The sequence below is a fragment of the Tachyglossus aculeatus genome, chromosome 2 (genome assembly GCF_015852505.1).
Source record: "Tachyglossus aculeatus isolate mTacAcu1 chromosome 2, mTacAcu1.pri, whole genome shotgun sequence".
NCBI classification, from domain to species: Eukaryota; Metazoa; Chordata; class Mammalia; order Monotremata; family Tachyglossidae; genus Tachyglossus; species Tachyglossus aculeatus.
The window spans coordinates 163,307,832-163,321,649 of record NC_052067.1 but is presented as its reverse complement, the minus strand read 5'-3'; the positions used below and the strand labels follow the sequence as shown (position 1 = coordinate 163,321,649).

Here is a 13,818-nt window from a genome sequence, read left to right as displayed (position 1 = left end):
CTTAACAAATGCCTTAAAAAATACCTCTGATTGACTGACTGAAGAAAAGCTGCTCCTCAGTAGAGTTGTCCTATATGATGATCTCATATCTACCCCAGCACTGACCACAGTGCTTGACACACAGTAAGTGTGTAAAAATGCCATAATAAGATACTGGGATCTATCCTTTTTATAGTACTATTTCTCGGAATAGACAAAATACTCCATGGAGGATCCGATCCAGGCAGATTGAACCGGAAAAAGTCTTTCCTTCCTGACTTTTATGTGTCCTAACTCTGCCCCCAACGAAGCCTCCCAGGTAATAACAGTATTTGATGTAGATGCATTCAGCTTCCCATCAACCAGGCCAACTCATAGTCAACTTCCGGCTGTAGCCGATCCTAAGGATTTTTTTTTTCCTTCCGGACAAATGCTTAGATAGTCTTTTCCCATCCTGTGTTTGTGAGGTCTGCTGGTCATCTTTCAGGGCCCTGCCTTGCCTCTGTCGCCAATCCAAGTCATCCTGTTTCGCCAGACCACTAAGTCCCTTTGTAATAGCTGAAATGAGCATTTAGTAATAAATAATAATACGAATTGTGGTAAATGGCTCAGTGGAAAGAGCCCGGGCTTGGGAGTCAGAGGTCATGGGTTCTAATCCCGGCTCTGCCACTTGTGAGCTGTGTGACCTTGGGCAAGCCACTTCCCTTCTCTGTGCCTCAGTTCCCTCATCTGTAAAAGGGGATTAAAAGTGTGAGCCCCATGTGGGACAACCTGAATACCCTGTATCTACCCCAGTGCTTAGAACAGTGCTTGGCACATAGTAAGTGCTTAACAAATGCCACAATGATTATTTTTTAGGGAAGCAGCATGGTTCAATGGAAAGACCATGGGCTTGGGAGTCAGAGGTTATGGTTTCAAATCCTGGCTCCGCCAATTGTCAGCTGTGTGGCTTTGGGCAAGCCACTTCACTTCTCTGTGCCTCAGTTACCTCATCTGTAAAACAGGGATGAAGACTGTGAGCCCCGCTTGGGACAATCTGATCACACTGTATCCTCCCCAGAGCTTAGAACAGTGCTTTGCACATAGTAAGCACTTAACAAATACCATCATTATTATTAAATCATTGCCCATCCACCTCCGCATCAAACAAAAACTCCTCACCATTGGCTTTAAAACACTCAATCACGTTGCCCCCTCCTATTCATCATTCATTCAATCATATTTACTGAGTGCTTACTGTGTACAGAACACTATACTAAGTGCTTGGGTGAGTATAATACAGCAAAAAACAGACACATTCCCTGCCCACAGCGAGCTCATCTCACTACTCTCCTACTATGACCCGGCCTGCACACTTCTCTCCTGTAATGCTAACCTTCTCACTGTACCTCAATCTCCTCTATCTTGCTGCTGACCCCTGGCCCATGCCCTGCCTCAGGTCTGGAATGCCCTCCCTTTTCAAATCTGATAGACAATGACTCGCCCACTTTTCAAAGCCTGGTTGAAGGTACATCTCCAAGAGGCTTTCCCTGACAAAGCCCCCCTTTCCTCTTCTCTCACTTCCTTCTGTGTCACCCTGACTTGCTCCTTTATTCATCCCCCCCCCAGATCCACAGCACTTATGTGCATATCACTCTCCCCGGCCCTTCAAGACCTACTGAAGGCACACCTCCTCCAGGAGGCCCTCCCAAACTAAGCCCCAATTTTCTTCATTTCCCCTCATCTCCCCCTCCCTTCCGTGTCACCCTTTCCTTTTCCCTCCTCTCCCTGCCCCACAGCACTTATGTACATATGTATATGTATAGAGAGAACAGTGCTCTGCACATAATAAGCGCTTAATAAATGCCATTATTATTATTATATATCCATAATTCTGTTTATTTATATTGATGCCTGTTTTCTTGTACTGGTGTTTGTCACCGCCCCTTTAGACTGTGAGCCCACTGTGGGAAAGGGTTGTCTCTCTTTATTTGCTTTACTGTACTTTCCAAGTGCTTAGTACAGTGGTCTGCACACAGTAAGTGCTCAATGAATACGGCTGAAAGAATGAATAATTTTTTCTATTTATTTATTTATTCTATTTATTTATGAATAATTATTCTAGACTGTGAGCCCACTGTTGGGTAGGGACCGTCTCTATATGTTGCTGACATGTACTTCCCAAGCGCTTAGTACAGTGCTCTGCAAACAGTAAGCGCTCAATAAATACGGTTGAATGAATGAATGAATGAATTTATGTATATTAATGTATGTCTTCCCCTTTAGATTGTAAGCTTGTTGTGGGCGGGAAATGTATCCTTTTATTGTATTGTACTCTCCCAAGCATTTAGTACAGTGCTCTGCACAGAGTAAGTACTCAATAAATATGATTGAATGAATGGCATTTGTTACACACTTCCTATGTGCCAAGCACTGTACTAAGTGCTGGGGTAGATCATCATCATCAATCGTATTTATTGAGCACTTACTATGTGCAGAGCACTGTACTAAGCCCTTGGGAAGTACAAATTGGCAACATATAGAGACAGTCCCTACCCGACAGTGGGCTCACAGTCTAAAAGGGGAAGACAGAGAACAAAACCAAACATACTAACAAAATAAAATAAATAGAATAGATATGTACAGGTTAAATAAATAAATAAATAAATAAATAGAGTAATAAATATGTACAAACATATATACATATATACAGGTGCTGTGGGGAAGGGAAGGAGGTAAGATGGGGGATGGAGAGGGGGACGAGGGGGAGAGGAAGGAAGGGGCTCAGTCTGGGAAGGCCTCCTGGAGGAGGTGAGCTCTCAGCAGGGCCTTGAAGGGAGGAAGAGAGCTAGCTTGGCGGATGGGCAGAGGGAGGGCATTCCAGGCCCGGGGGATGACGTGGGCTGAGGGTCGATGGCGGGACAGGAGAGAACGAGGTACGGTGAGGAGATTGAGTTGGACACAATCCCTGTCCCACATAGGGCTCACAGACTTAATCTCTATTTTACAGATGAGGTAACAGAGTCCCAGAGAAGTGAAGTGACTTGCCCAAGTTCACACAGCAGACAGTGGCAAAGAACCCAGGTCCCTCTGACTCTCAGGCCTGCGGTTTCTACACTAGGCCATTTATTAAGTGCCTACTGGGGATGAAACAGTGCTGGGGGAACAAAAAAACTACTTCGGTGAAAACTAGATTCAGTGCCTGAACCCCAAGGGGCTTCCCCATCGGAGAATAATTGTGGGGAACTGGAGTCAGACTCATAAGGAAAGATGAAACAATAAAACAAACACATCGTACTATAAAGGACAATGGTAAATGCAATGAGAGTCATTGGGTGAAGTGGCTACAGGGGCAGAGTTTGCACAAAACAAGCGCTCAATAAACGTGTTCGACTGATTGATTGCCCACAGGAATTTGCCTAATGAGTTTGAGGCAGACCCATTGATATCTGCCCTGGGGGTGTGATCTTACTCCATCGACACCTAATGGTATTATGCTCCAGACTGTATTATCCAGCTAGTGGACAGGGGTGGCCATGAAGGCTTAGTGAAATCTAACTAGATTATATCTATTGCCTCTCCAGTGTTTACAGGCTGTATCAGCAGAAGAGAATCAATTTGTCTGGCGTGATATGTTCTCTCCACAGCCTCTTGCTTGGGCTCCTGGCTAGCATCTCTTTAGAGGCAGGTCATGGTGTGAATTACCAGCAGCAGTTCGGTATCAGCCAGTGCCTGAAAGAGTTGATTTATCCCGGCAGGAAACCCAACTTAGACTCAGACTGCTTTTCCTTACCCAGCTAAAGGGTGTCCCCGTGGCATGAGAGATTTGCAAACAAAACCAATATCTGCATAGAAAATCAGTCAATTCATTGGTGGTATTTATTGAGAGCTTGCTATGTGCAGAGCACTATACTAAGCACTTGGGAGAGTAAAATACAACAGAATTAGCATACAGGCTCCCTGCTCAGAATGAGTTTATATCTAGAGGGGGCAGACAGACATTAATGTAGGTAAATGAGTAATTTATAATATATAATTTAATGATATGCACATAAATGCTATAGGATTAGGGGTGGGTGAGTATCATGTATCAAAGTGTCCCAATTCCCCTGTTTCTTCATGGTATGAAGACTTACAACTTCATTTTAAATTGAATGAAAGAGGTGTTTGTGATGAGTTTGATAATCAAGCAGTCAACGGAATTTATTGAGCATTTACTATGTGTAGGACAATTAGTTCATTCAATTGTATGCAGAGGAGGAGAGGAAAAAGGGGTCAAAAGTCATTTGTCTGCTGTGCGACATTGGGTAAGTTACTTCACTTCTCTGGGCCTCAGTTCCCTCATCTTGTCTGACCATTCAGTTACCATAGGTTGAGAAAGTGGTGCAATAGCAGGCACAATTTTTACTTCCACAGAAATGAAATAGGTCAAACTCTTTGGTGACTTTGCTTGGCCATCAGGCAAACCCTGTCCTTCCCTGACCTCCTGACTACTTTGACTCCATCCTTGTTTCAAACTTTAAAAGTTCATTCATTAATTCATTAAATCGTATTTATTGAGCACTTACTGTGTGCAGAACACTGTACTAAGCGTTTGGGAAGTATAAGTTGGCAACATATAGAGACGGTCCCTACCCAACAATGGCCTCACAGTCTAGAAGAGGGAGACAGACAACAAAACAAAACATGTGGACAGGTGTCAGGTTGTCAGAACAAACAGAAATAAAGCTAGATTCACATCATTAGCAAAATAAATAGAATAGTAAATAGGTACAAGTAAAACAGAGTAATAAATCTGTACAAACATATATACAGGTGCTGTGGGGAGGGGAAGGAGGTAGGGCAGGGGGGATGGGGAGGAGGAGAGGAAAAAGAGGGCTCAGTCTTTTTTTTAATGGTATTTGTTCAGTGCTTACTAAGTGCCAGGTACTGGACTAAGCACTAGGGTAGATACAAGCTAATCAGGTTGGGCACAGTTGATGTCCCATGTGCGTCTCTCAGTCTTAACCCCATTTTAAAGATAAGGAACTGAGGCACAGAGGAGTTATGTGCCTTGTCCAAGGTCACAGAGAAGACAAGTGGTGGAGCCGGGATTAGAACCCAGGTCCTCTGACTCCCAAGCCCATGCTCTTTTCACTGGGCCTTGCTGCTTCTCCTGATGATGTTGATGGAGTGTCCCATCAGGAGCGATGGATGAGCCTCATTCTGGGAATGCTCCATTCATTCAATCAATCAATCCATCAATCGTATTTATTGAGCAGTTGGTGTATGCGGAGCACTGTACTAAGTGCTTGGGAGAGTACAATATAACAGAGTTGGCAGACATGTTTTCTGACCACAATGAGCTTAAAGTCAAGAGAGGGAGACAGACACGAATATATATGAGGGTAAATTCGCCTCTAGACTGTGAGCTCATCTTCTAGACTGTAAGCTCGTTGTGGGCAGGGAATGTTCATTCATTCATTCATTCAATCGCATTTATTGAGTGCTTAATGTGTGCAGAGCACTGTACTAAGCGCTTGGGAAGTACAAGTTGGCAACATATAAAGATGGTCCCTACCCAACAGCGGGCTCACAGTCTAGAAGGGGGAGACAGACAATAAAACAAAATTTATTAACAAAATAAAATAAATAGAATAAATATGTACAAGTAAAATAGAGTAATAAATATGTACATACATATAATGTGGCTGCTATACTGTTCTACTGTACTCTTCCAAGCTCTTAGTACAGTGCTCTGCACACAGTAAGCACTCAATAAAAACAACTGACTGATGGAATAAATTACACATATGGACACAAGTTCTGTGAGGCTGAGGTAGGGGTGAATAAATGGCGCAAATCCAAGTGCAAGGGTAACACAGAGGGGAGTGAGAGAAGAGGAAATGAGGCCTTTTGAAGGAGATGTGATATAATTATAATAATAATAATGGCATTTGTTAAGTGCTTACTATGTTCCAGGCATTGTACTAAGTGCTGGGGTGGATACAACCAAATTGGGTTGGACACAGTCCCTGTCCCACGTGCGGCTCACAGTCTCGATCCCCATTTTACAGATGAGGTAACTGAGGCCCAGAGAAGTGAAGTGACTTGCCCAAAGTCACACAGCATACAGATGATTTTGATGAGGCTCCATTCATTCATTCAATCGTATTTATTGAGCACTTACTGTGTGCAGAGCATTGTACTAAGCTCTTGGAAAGTACAACACAGCAATAAAGAGATAAAATCCCTGCTCACAATGGGCGTAAGTCTGGGGGCAGGGGAGAGACAGACATTAAAACAAGTAAACTGGCACCAATATAAATAGAATTATAGATATGTACATAAATACATACGTATTGTGGAGTGGGGAGATGGGGGGAAGAGCACAGGCAGCGAGTTGAGGTGATGTGGGAAGGGAGGGGGAGTTGAGCAAAAGGGGGCTTAGACTGGGAAGACCTCCTGGAGGAGGTGTGCGTTCAGTAGGGCTTTGATTGTGAGCACAGATCATGTCTACCAAATCTGTTGTATTATACTCTCCCAAGCATTACTCTCCCAAGCATTTAGTACACTGATCTGCACACATCAGCCACTCAATAAATAGCATTCATTCCATCGTACTTATTGAGTGCTTACTGTGTGCAGAACACACAGTATTGATTCAGGACTGAGAGTCTGATCAGAGAAGCAGAATGGTGTGGTGGATAGAGCCCGAGCCTGAGAATCAGAAGGTCAGGGGTTCTAATCCCAGCTCCGCCACTTGTCTGCTGTGTGACCTTGGCCAAGGCACTTCACTTCTCTGTGCCTCAGTTACCTCATCTGTAAAATGGGGATTAAGACTGTGAGCCCCACGTGGGATAGGGACTGCGTCCAACTTTTTTTGCTTGTATCCACCCCAGAGCTTAGGACAGTTCCTGGCACACAGTAAGTGCTTAACAAATACCAGAATTATTAATTATTATTATTAGGAATTGATTCTAGTACCGGTGGCTCAAGTGGCATCACTCTGCCCATTCTTGTCTCCATAAGTTACAATCCTGTCAGGGCAACCATTGAACAAGTGGGCATGATTGCAATCAATCAATCGTATTTCAATCAATCGTATTTATTGAGTGCTTACTGTGTGCAGAACACTGTACTAAGCGCTTGGGAAGTACAAGTTGGCAACATATAGAGACGGTCCCTACCCAACAGTGGGTTCACAGTCTAGAAGGGGGAGAACAGTAATTGCCTGTTGGATATGAGGAGGGAGGGCGTTTCAGGCCAGAGGCAGGCCATGGGTGGGAGGCTGGCGGCGAGATAGATTAGATGGAGGTGAGAAGGTTAGCGTTAGAAGTGTGTGGGCTGGGTTGTAGTAGGAGAGCAGCGAGGTAAGGTAGGAAGGGGTAAGGTGAGTGTTTTAAAGCCACAGCACATGTATGTATATCTGTACATATTTATTGCTCCATTTATTTTACTTGTACATATTTACTATTCTATTTATTTTGTTAATGATGTCCATATAGCTTTAATTCTATTTGTTCTGATGACATTGACACCTGTCTACATGTTTTGTTTTGTTGTTTGTCTCTCCCTTCTAGACTGTGAGCCCATTGTTGGGTAGGAACCGTCTCTATATGTTGCCGACTTGTACTTCCCAAGAACTTAGTCCAGTGCTCTGCACACAGTAAGCGCTCAATAAATACGATTGAATGAATGAATGAATGAACAAAGCCACTGGTGAGGCACTTCATTCATGGGTCTTAACGGGAGGGGGGAGCCTCATATTTTTGAGGTGATTTTAGGGATCTCCTGCCTAACTTGTCAGCCCTTTGAAGGACAGGTCTGTGTCTACTTCTCATACTCTTTCTCAGTGCTTAGTACAGAGCCCTGCCCACAGTAAGGGTTTAAATATTATTACGGCTAATGGAGGTTTTTGCCTTCATCAGTCCTCTCAACACTTCTTCTAGCCCGATGTGAAATTTCACCCTAAACAGTCCTCTGATGGCCTGAAGAAAAACACGAGACAGACTTTCAACCAGGCGGTAGTTCGTGTGTTCATAGAGGGCTGGCCTATTTTTCTTCTTACATCAGAATTCAAGTGTCTATTTCCAGGAGATTTACCTTGGGCAAACAGCTTTGTCCAACAGTCTCTCTTCCAAGTCTCTAATAATAATAATAATAATAATAATAATAATAATAATAATAATAATAATAATAATGGCATTTGTTAAATGCTTACTACGTGCAAAGCACTGTTCTAAGAGCTGGGGGGGATACAAGGTGATCAGGTTGTCCCACGTGGGGCTCACAATCTTAATCCTCATTTTACAGATGAGGTAACTGAGGCTCAGAGAAGTTAAGTGACTTGCCCAAGGTCACACAGCAGACATGTGGCAGTGCTGGGATGCAAACCCATGATTTCTGGCTCCCAAGCCCGGGCTCTTTCCATTGAGCCATGCTGCTTCTCAAAATTAAGTACTGCAACACCAGGCCAATGCGTGGAGGCGACGGAGCAAGCTCCCAACCCACCTCCTTTCTCCAAAAAGCTGCTTAACAGTCTTCACATCGAAGACGTATCAGATATTAAACCGATAAGAACAGATACTACACTTGATCTTAGCAAAAAGGCCAATCATTAGTACTTACTGAGCTTCTACTAAAATAACCATGGTGATAATTGTGGTATTTGTTAAACTCTTACTATGTGCTAAGCACCATACTAAATGCTGGGGAAGATACAAATTAATCAGGTCTGACAAGGTCACTGTCTCACATGGGGCTTACATTCTAAATTGGAGGGAGAACAGGCATTGAATCCCCATTTTGCAGATGAGGAAACTGGGGCCCAGAGAAGTTAAGTGACTTGTCTCACAGAAAAGTGGCAGAGCTGAGATTAGAATCCAGGTCCTTTTGATTCCCAGGCCTATGGTCTATCCATTAGGCCACAGTGCTTCTCTAATGTTACCCAGTACTGGAATGCTGCTTCCAGAGACAAGAAATCCAGTAATAGACCCTCCTCATATCTTTAGAATTTTCCCCCTCTCTCCACCCAAACTGACTCAATGCTGTTCCGAGAACTTGTCATATCCTGCCTCCGCTTCTGCATCAGCCTCTTCTCTGACCTCCCTGCTTTCAGCTTCTCCCTTCTCCAGGCCTTCACTTTGCTGTTTAGATCTCTTTTCTAAGAAAAAGTGTCTTCATACTTCTCTCCATTCCTTATAAGCTTCCAATGGTTGGCCATTGAGCAGTATGGCCTAGTGGACAGAGCACAGGCCTGGGAGTCAGAAGGTCCTGGGTTCTAATCTCAGCTCTGCCACTTGTCTGCTGTGTGACCTTGGGCAAGTCACTTCTCTGTGTCTCATCTGCCTCATCTAAAACACGGGGATTAAGACTGTGAGCCCCAGGTGGGACAGAGATTGTGTCAACCCGATTTTCTTGTATCCACCCCAGCGCTTAGTACAGTTTCTCACACATAGCAAGCACCTAATAAAACCACAATTATTATTATTATCTCCATATTGAACATAACTTCTTACCACTGGTTTTAAGGCCCTCTTGCAGCTTTCCCATCCTACCTAACCTCAATCTCCCACTGCACCACCGCCTGAACACTTTGCTCCTCTATCACCGACCTCCTTATTGTACGTTGTTCTTGTCTCTCTCAATATCAACCCCTTGCTAACATCTTCCTTTCTACCTGGAACTCCTTTCCTCTTTGTATCCGGCAGATAATCACTCTCCCCACCTTTGAAAGTCTTAACTAAAATCAAATCATCTCCAAAAAGACGTTTTTTCATGGTATTTGTTAAGCACTTTCATTCATTCAATCAATCAATCATATTTATTGAGCACTTACAGTGTGCAGAGCACTGTACTAAGCGCTTGGGAAGTACACTTTGGCAACATATAGAGACGGTCCCTACCCAACAACGGGCTCACAGTCTAGAAGCCAGGCACTATAAGCCAGGCACATACTATAGTAGAAGCCATACTATTATGCACTGGGGTAGATACAAGATAATCAGGTTGGACACAGTCCATGTCCCACAAAGGGCTCGCAGTCTTCATCCCCATTTTCCAGATGAGGTAGCCGAGACACAGAGAAGTGAGGCGACTTGCCCAGTGTCACACAGCCGACGAGTGGCGAAGTTGGGATTAGAATCTAGGTCCTCTGGCTCCTAGGTCCGTGCTCTTACCACTAGGCCACACTGCTTATCGAGTCTTGAGAAGACTTCCCTGACTCATCTTCTTTTCCCTACCCTGTTTGTCTTCCCATCTACTTCGTCTATGTACCTGGGTCCAGTCCCTGACTCCAGTCCCACAGGGCTTATATACATATCCTTATATTCTGCTTCTTCCCCTCTCCAAAATATATTTTAATATCAGTCTGCTCCACTAGAGATACTGTACTGTATTGTACTCTCCGAAAAACTTAGTATGGGGCTCAGGACAGAGTAAGGGCTCAGTAAATACTACTCATTGATTAATTTATTTGTATGATTTTCAAGCATTCTCCCGAATGTGTGATTGTTGCCTGTTCAACAATTTTTTTCTGTCACACAAATCAAAATCTAAATAGAACACATTTTTTTTTATGGTTAGCTTATGAGACCCATATAAACCCTTCATGTGTTACATCTGCTTTTAAATACTTTACAAAACCTTTTAGAACAGCTAATGACAACTTTCCAAATTCAATATTGGGCGGAAAGAAAATTACTTTTAAGTTTGGTTCCTACAAATAGATGATTTCAACTCAGTCTTGAGTTGAACTAGTCTGCTGTTTTTCAAAACAGGACTTAAAGAGAAATCTCTAGGTCTCTTCAACATCCAGTAGTAAATATTACGACTTCTCTAGACTGTAAGCTTGTTTTGGTTAGGGAGTGTGTCTGCTTATTCTGTTGCATTATACTCTCCCAACTGCTTAGTACAGTGCTCTGCACATAGTAAGAGCTCAATAAATACCACTGATTAATGACTGAAGCAAATTTGTATTTGTCCAAGTTATCTGAATAATTTCATTGTATAGGCAAAGTTCAATTTGTTTCAAAACTGAACTAGAATATGCTATCCAAAAATGTATCCAAATGAGGCTGGCGTTTACTGACTGAAAAACTGAGACCCAGAAAAAGTTCAAGATTTATTCACAATCAAGAGAAAATCCAAATTTCCAGTTCAAAGCTCAACTACCCTAATTCTAACTCAGCTTCTTTCTCCCGCTACACCCTAGCTCACACTATCCGTTCACTCATTCAATCATATTTATTAAGTGCTTACTGTGTGCAGAGCACTGGACTTAGTGCTTGGGAGAGTACAATATAACAATAAACAGACACACATCGAGCTTACATTCTAGAGGGGGAGACAGACATTAACATGAATAAATCAATAAATGGCAGATATAGACATAAGTGCTATGGGGCTGGAAGTGGGAATGAATAAAGGAAGCAAGTCAGGGAGTTGCAGAAGAGGAAAAGAGAGCTTGGTCAGGGAAGGTCTCTCGGAGGAGTTATGTCTTCAGTTAGGCTTTGGAGAGGGTAAGAGTCACAGTCAGTCAGATTTGAGGAGGGAGGGCGTTCCAGACCAGAGGGAGGACATGGGCAAGGAGTTGGTGGTGAGATAGACAAGATGGAGATACAGTGAAAGGATTGGTATTAAAGGAGCAAATTGTGCGGGCTGGGTTGTGTAGGGGAGTAGCAAGGAGGTAGAAGGGGCCAAAGTGATGGAGGGCTTTAAACCCTGCTTCCCACAGGAATTCTCAGGATCCCCCAAGGCAGGGAAAGTGAAGCCAACAGTGCCTAGATTTTTAAGTTCCTTCTCAGCACTCTTCAGAACAGATTCCTTTGTGCAGCGAGGTTACTCATCCCAGCTCGGCCATGGAGACCAAATGATTTCACGCCATCCGCTAGAAAGTCATGGCTACAAATCAATACCAAAGCAAGATTTATTCTGCTACTTGTACAAAATGTATCGTTCTGAAAAAACAACGAAAACAAAAATACTCAATTTCGAGCCGCTAGGAAAAGTGCAAAAATGCTATGTTTCTGGTTTGAAGCACAGAGCTGGATATGAAGGGTATACAATTGACCAGGGGAACAGAAAACTAATCTCCTCTGTTAGCGGATCTGCCCGATTCCTGATCGGTGACAGAGCTGGGGGTGAGCAGCGGCTTAAGGAAGCTAAGCTCCAGAATTGGACTCTGACCCAGGACAGGATTTTTCCCATAGTTCCCAGGCTTCCATGGTCAGTCAAAAAGAGGAGAAAATTTGGAAAAACAATGTGGACATGCAAAGAAGAGCTTCTATTTCCTCAGAGCCCATAACCACGTTTTTTTTTTTCCCCTGATCAGTCGGATATCAAAGGATATAATGATGGTACTTGTTGAGCACTTATTATGTGCCAGGTACTGTACTATGCATTGAAGACGACCTGTGTTTTCACGCAGGCTCTTTTTTTTCCCATTGGTATTTGTTAAGGACTTCCTATGTGCCAGGCACTGTATTAAGTACTGGGGCAGATACAAGATTGTCAGGTTAAATGTAGACCATGACTCACATGGGGCTTACAGTCTTAATCTCCATTTTACAGAGGGGGGTAACTGAGGCCCAGAGAAGTGAAGTGCCTTGCCCAAGGTCACACAGGAAACGAGTGGGGGAGTGGGATTAGAACCCAGGTCCTTCTGCCTCCCAGGCCTGTGCTCTATCCACTCGACCATGCAGCTTTTCTGTTCTCACTACTGGAAAATTCTCACTGACGGAAACAGAATGACGTTGGACTGATCATTTAAGCTCTTAACAGTTAATACCAGTTCTGATGTTTGAACAGTTAATGGTACCCTTTCTGGTGTTCGTTCTGCTGATTTCCTGCTGAAATGACTATATTCTTCGCAACTACTAGAATTCGCTTCATCCGTGAATTATTTTGAGATGAGGAGCCTCCAAATGACTGCAATTTACAGTGAATGATCTCCCAGGGCTCATACATCTATCCCAGTGTTAGCTCATTATGGGCAGGGAATGTGTCTGTCACATTGTTATATTGTACTCTTCCAAGTGCTTAGAACAGTGCTCTGCATACAGGAAGCGCTCAATAAATACCATTGATTGACTGGTACAGTGCTTGGAAAATAATAGGTGCTTAACTAGTACAATACTAATAATAGTACTGTATTCCTCTTTTCCTCTTTTTCCTGTTTTCCTCTGCCCCTCCTTCCCTCCCAATCGTCCCTACTCCCTCCTTCTGCTCTACCCTCCCACCCCACAGCACTTGTGTATATAAGTACATATTTATTATTCTATTTATTTTATTAATGATATGCATATACCTATAATTCTATTTATTTACATTGATGCCATTAATGCCTGTTTACTTGCTTTGTTTTGTTTTGTTGTCTGTCTCCCCCCTTCTAATAATAATAATAATAATAATAATAGTGGTATTTGTTAAGTGCTTACTATGTGCCAAGCACTGTTCTAAGTGCTGGGATAGATACAAGGTAATCAGGGTATCCCACGTGGGGCTCACAGTCATAATCCCCATTTTTCAGATGAGGTAACTGAGGTACAGCAAAGTTAAATGACTTGCCCAAAGTCACACAGCTGATAGATGGTGGAGCAGGATTAGAACTCACGACCTCTGACTCCCAAGCCCATGCTCTTTCCACTGAGCCACGCTGCTTCTCCTGGAAGTCTTCTTCTAGTCTGTGAGCCTGTTGTTGGGTAGTGATTGTCTGTGTTGCTGAATTGTACTTTCCAAGCATTTAGTACAGTGCTCAGCACACAGTAAGTGCTCAATAAATACAATTGAATGAATGAATAATAATAATAATATTAATAATCAGAGCTCCACATTCTCCCCATGGTAGCTCAGAGTTTCAGATACTTGAGTTTTGGATTA

The 13,818-nt window shown here is 43.2% G+C and overlaps 1 protein-coding gene and 1 non-coding gene across 3 annotated transcripts in view; both read right to left on the bottom strand.

The window, feature by feature from the left end:
* SRGAP1 (SLIT-ROBO Rho GTPase activating protein 1) overlaps positions 1-13,818 on the bottom strand; it is a 333,891-nt gene that overhangs the window by 229,295 nt on the left and 90,778 nt on the right. The gene's annotated exons all lie outside the window — the stretch shown is intronic.
* On the bottom strand, positions 8,376-8,559 carry LOC119923756. Its single transcript, XR_005448956.1, has one exon. It is a non-coding gene; the product is annotated as a U2 spliceosomal RNA (small nuclear RNA).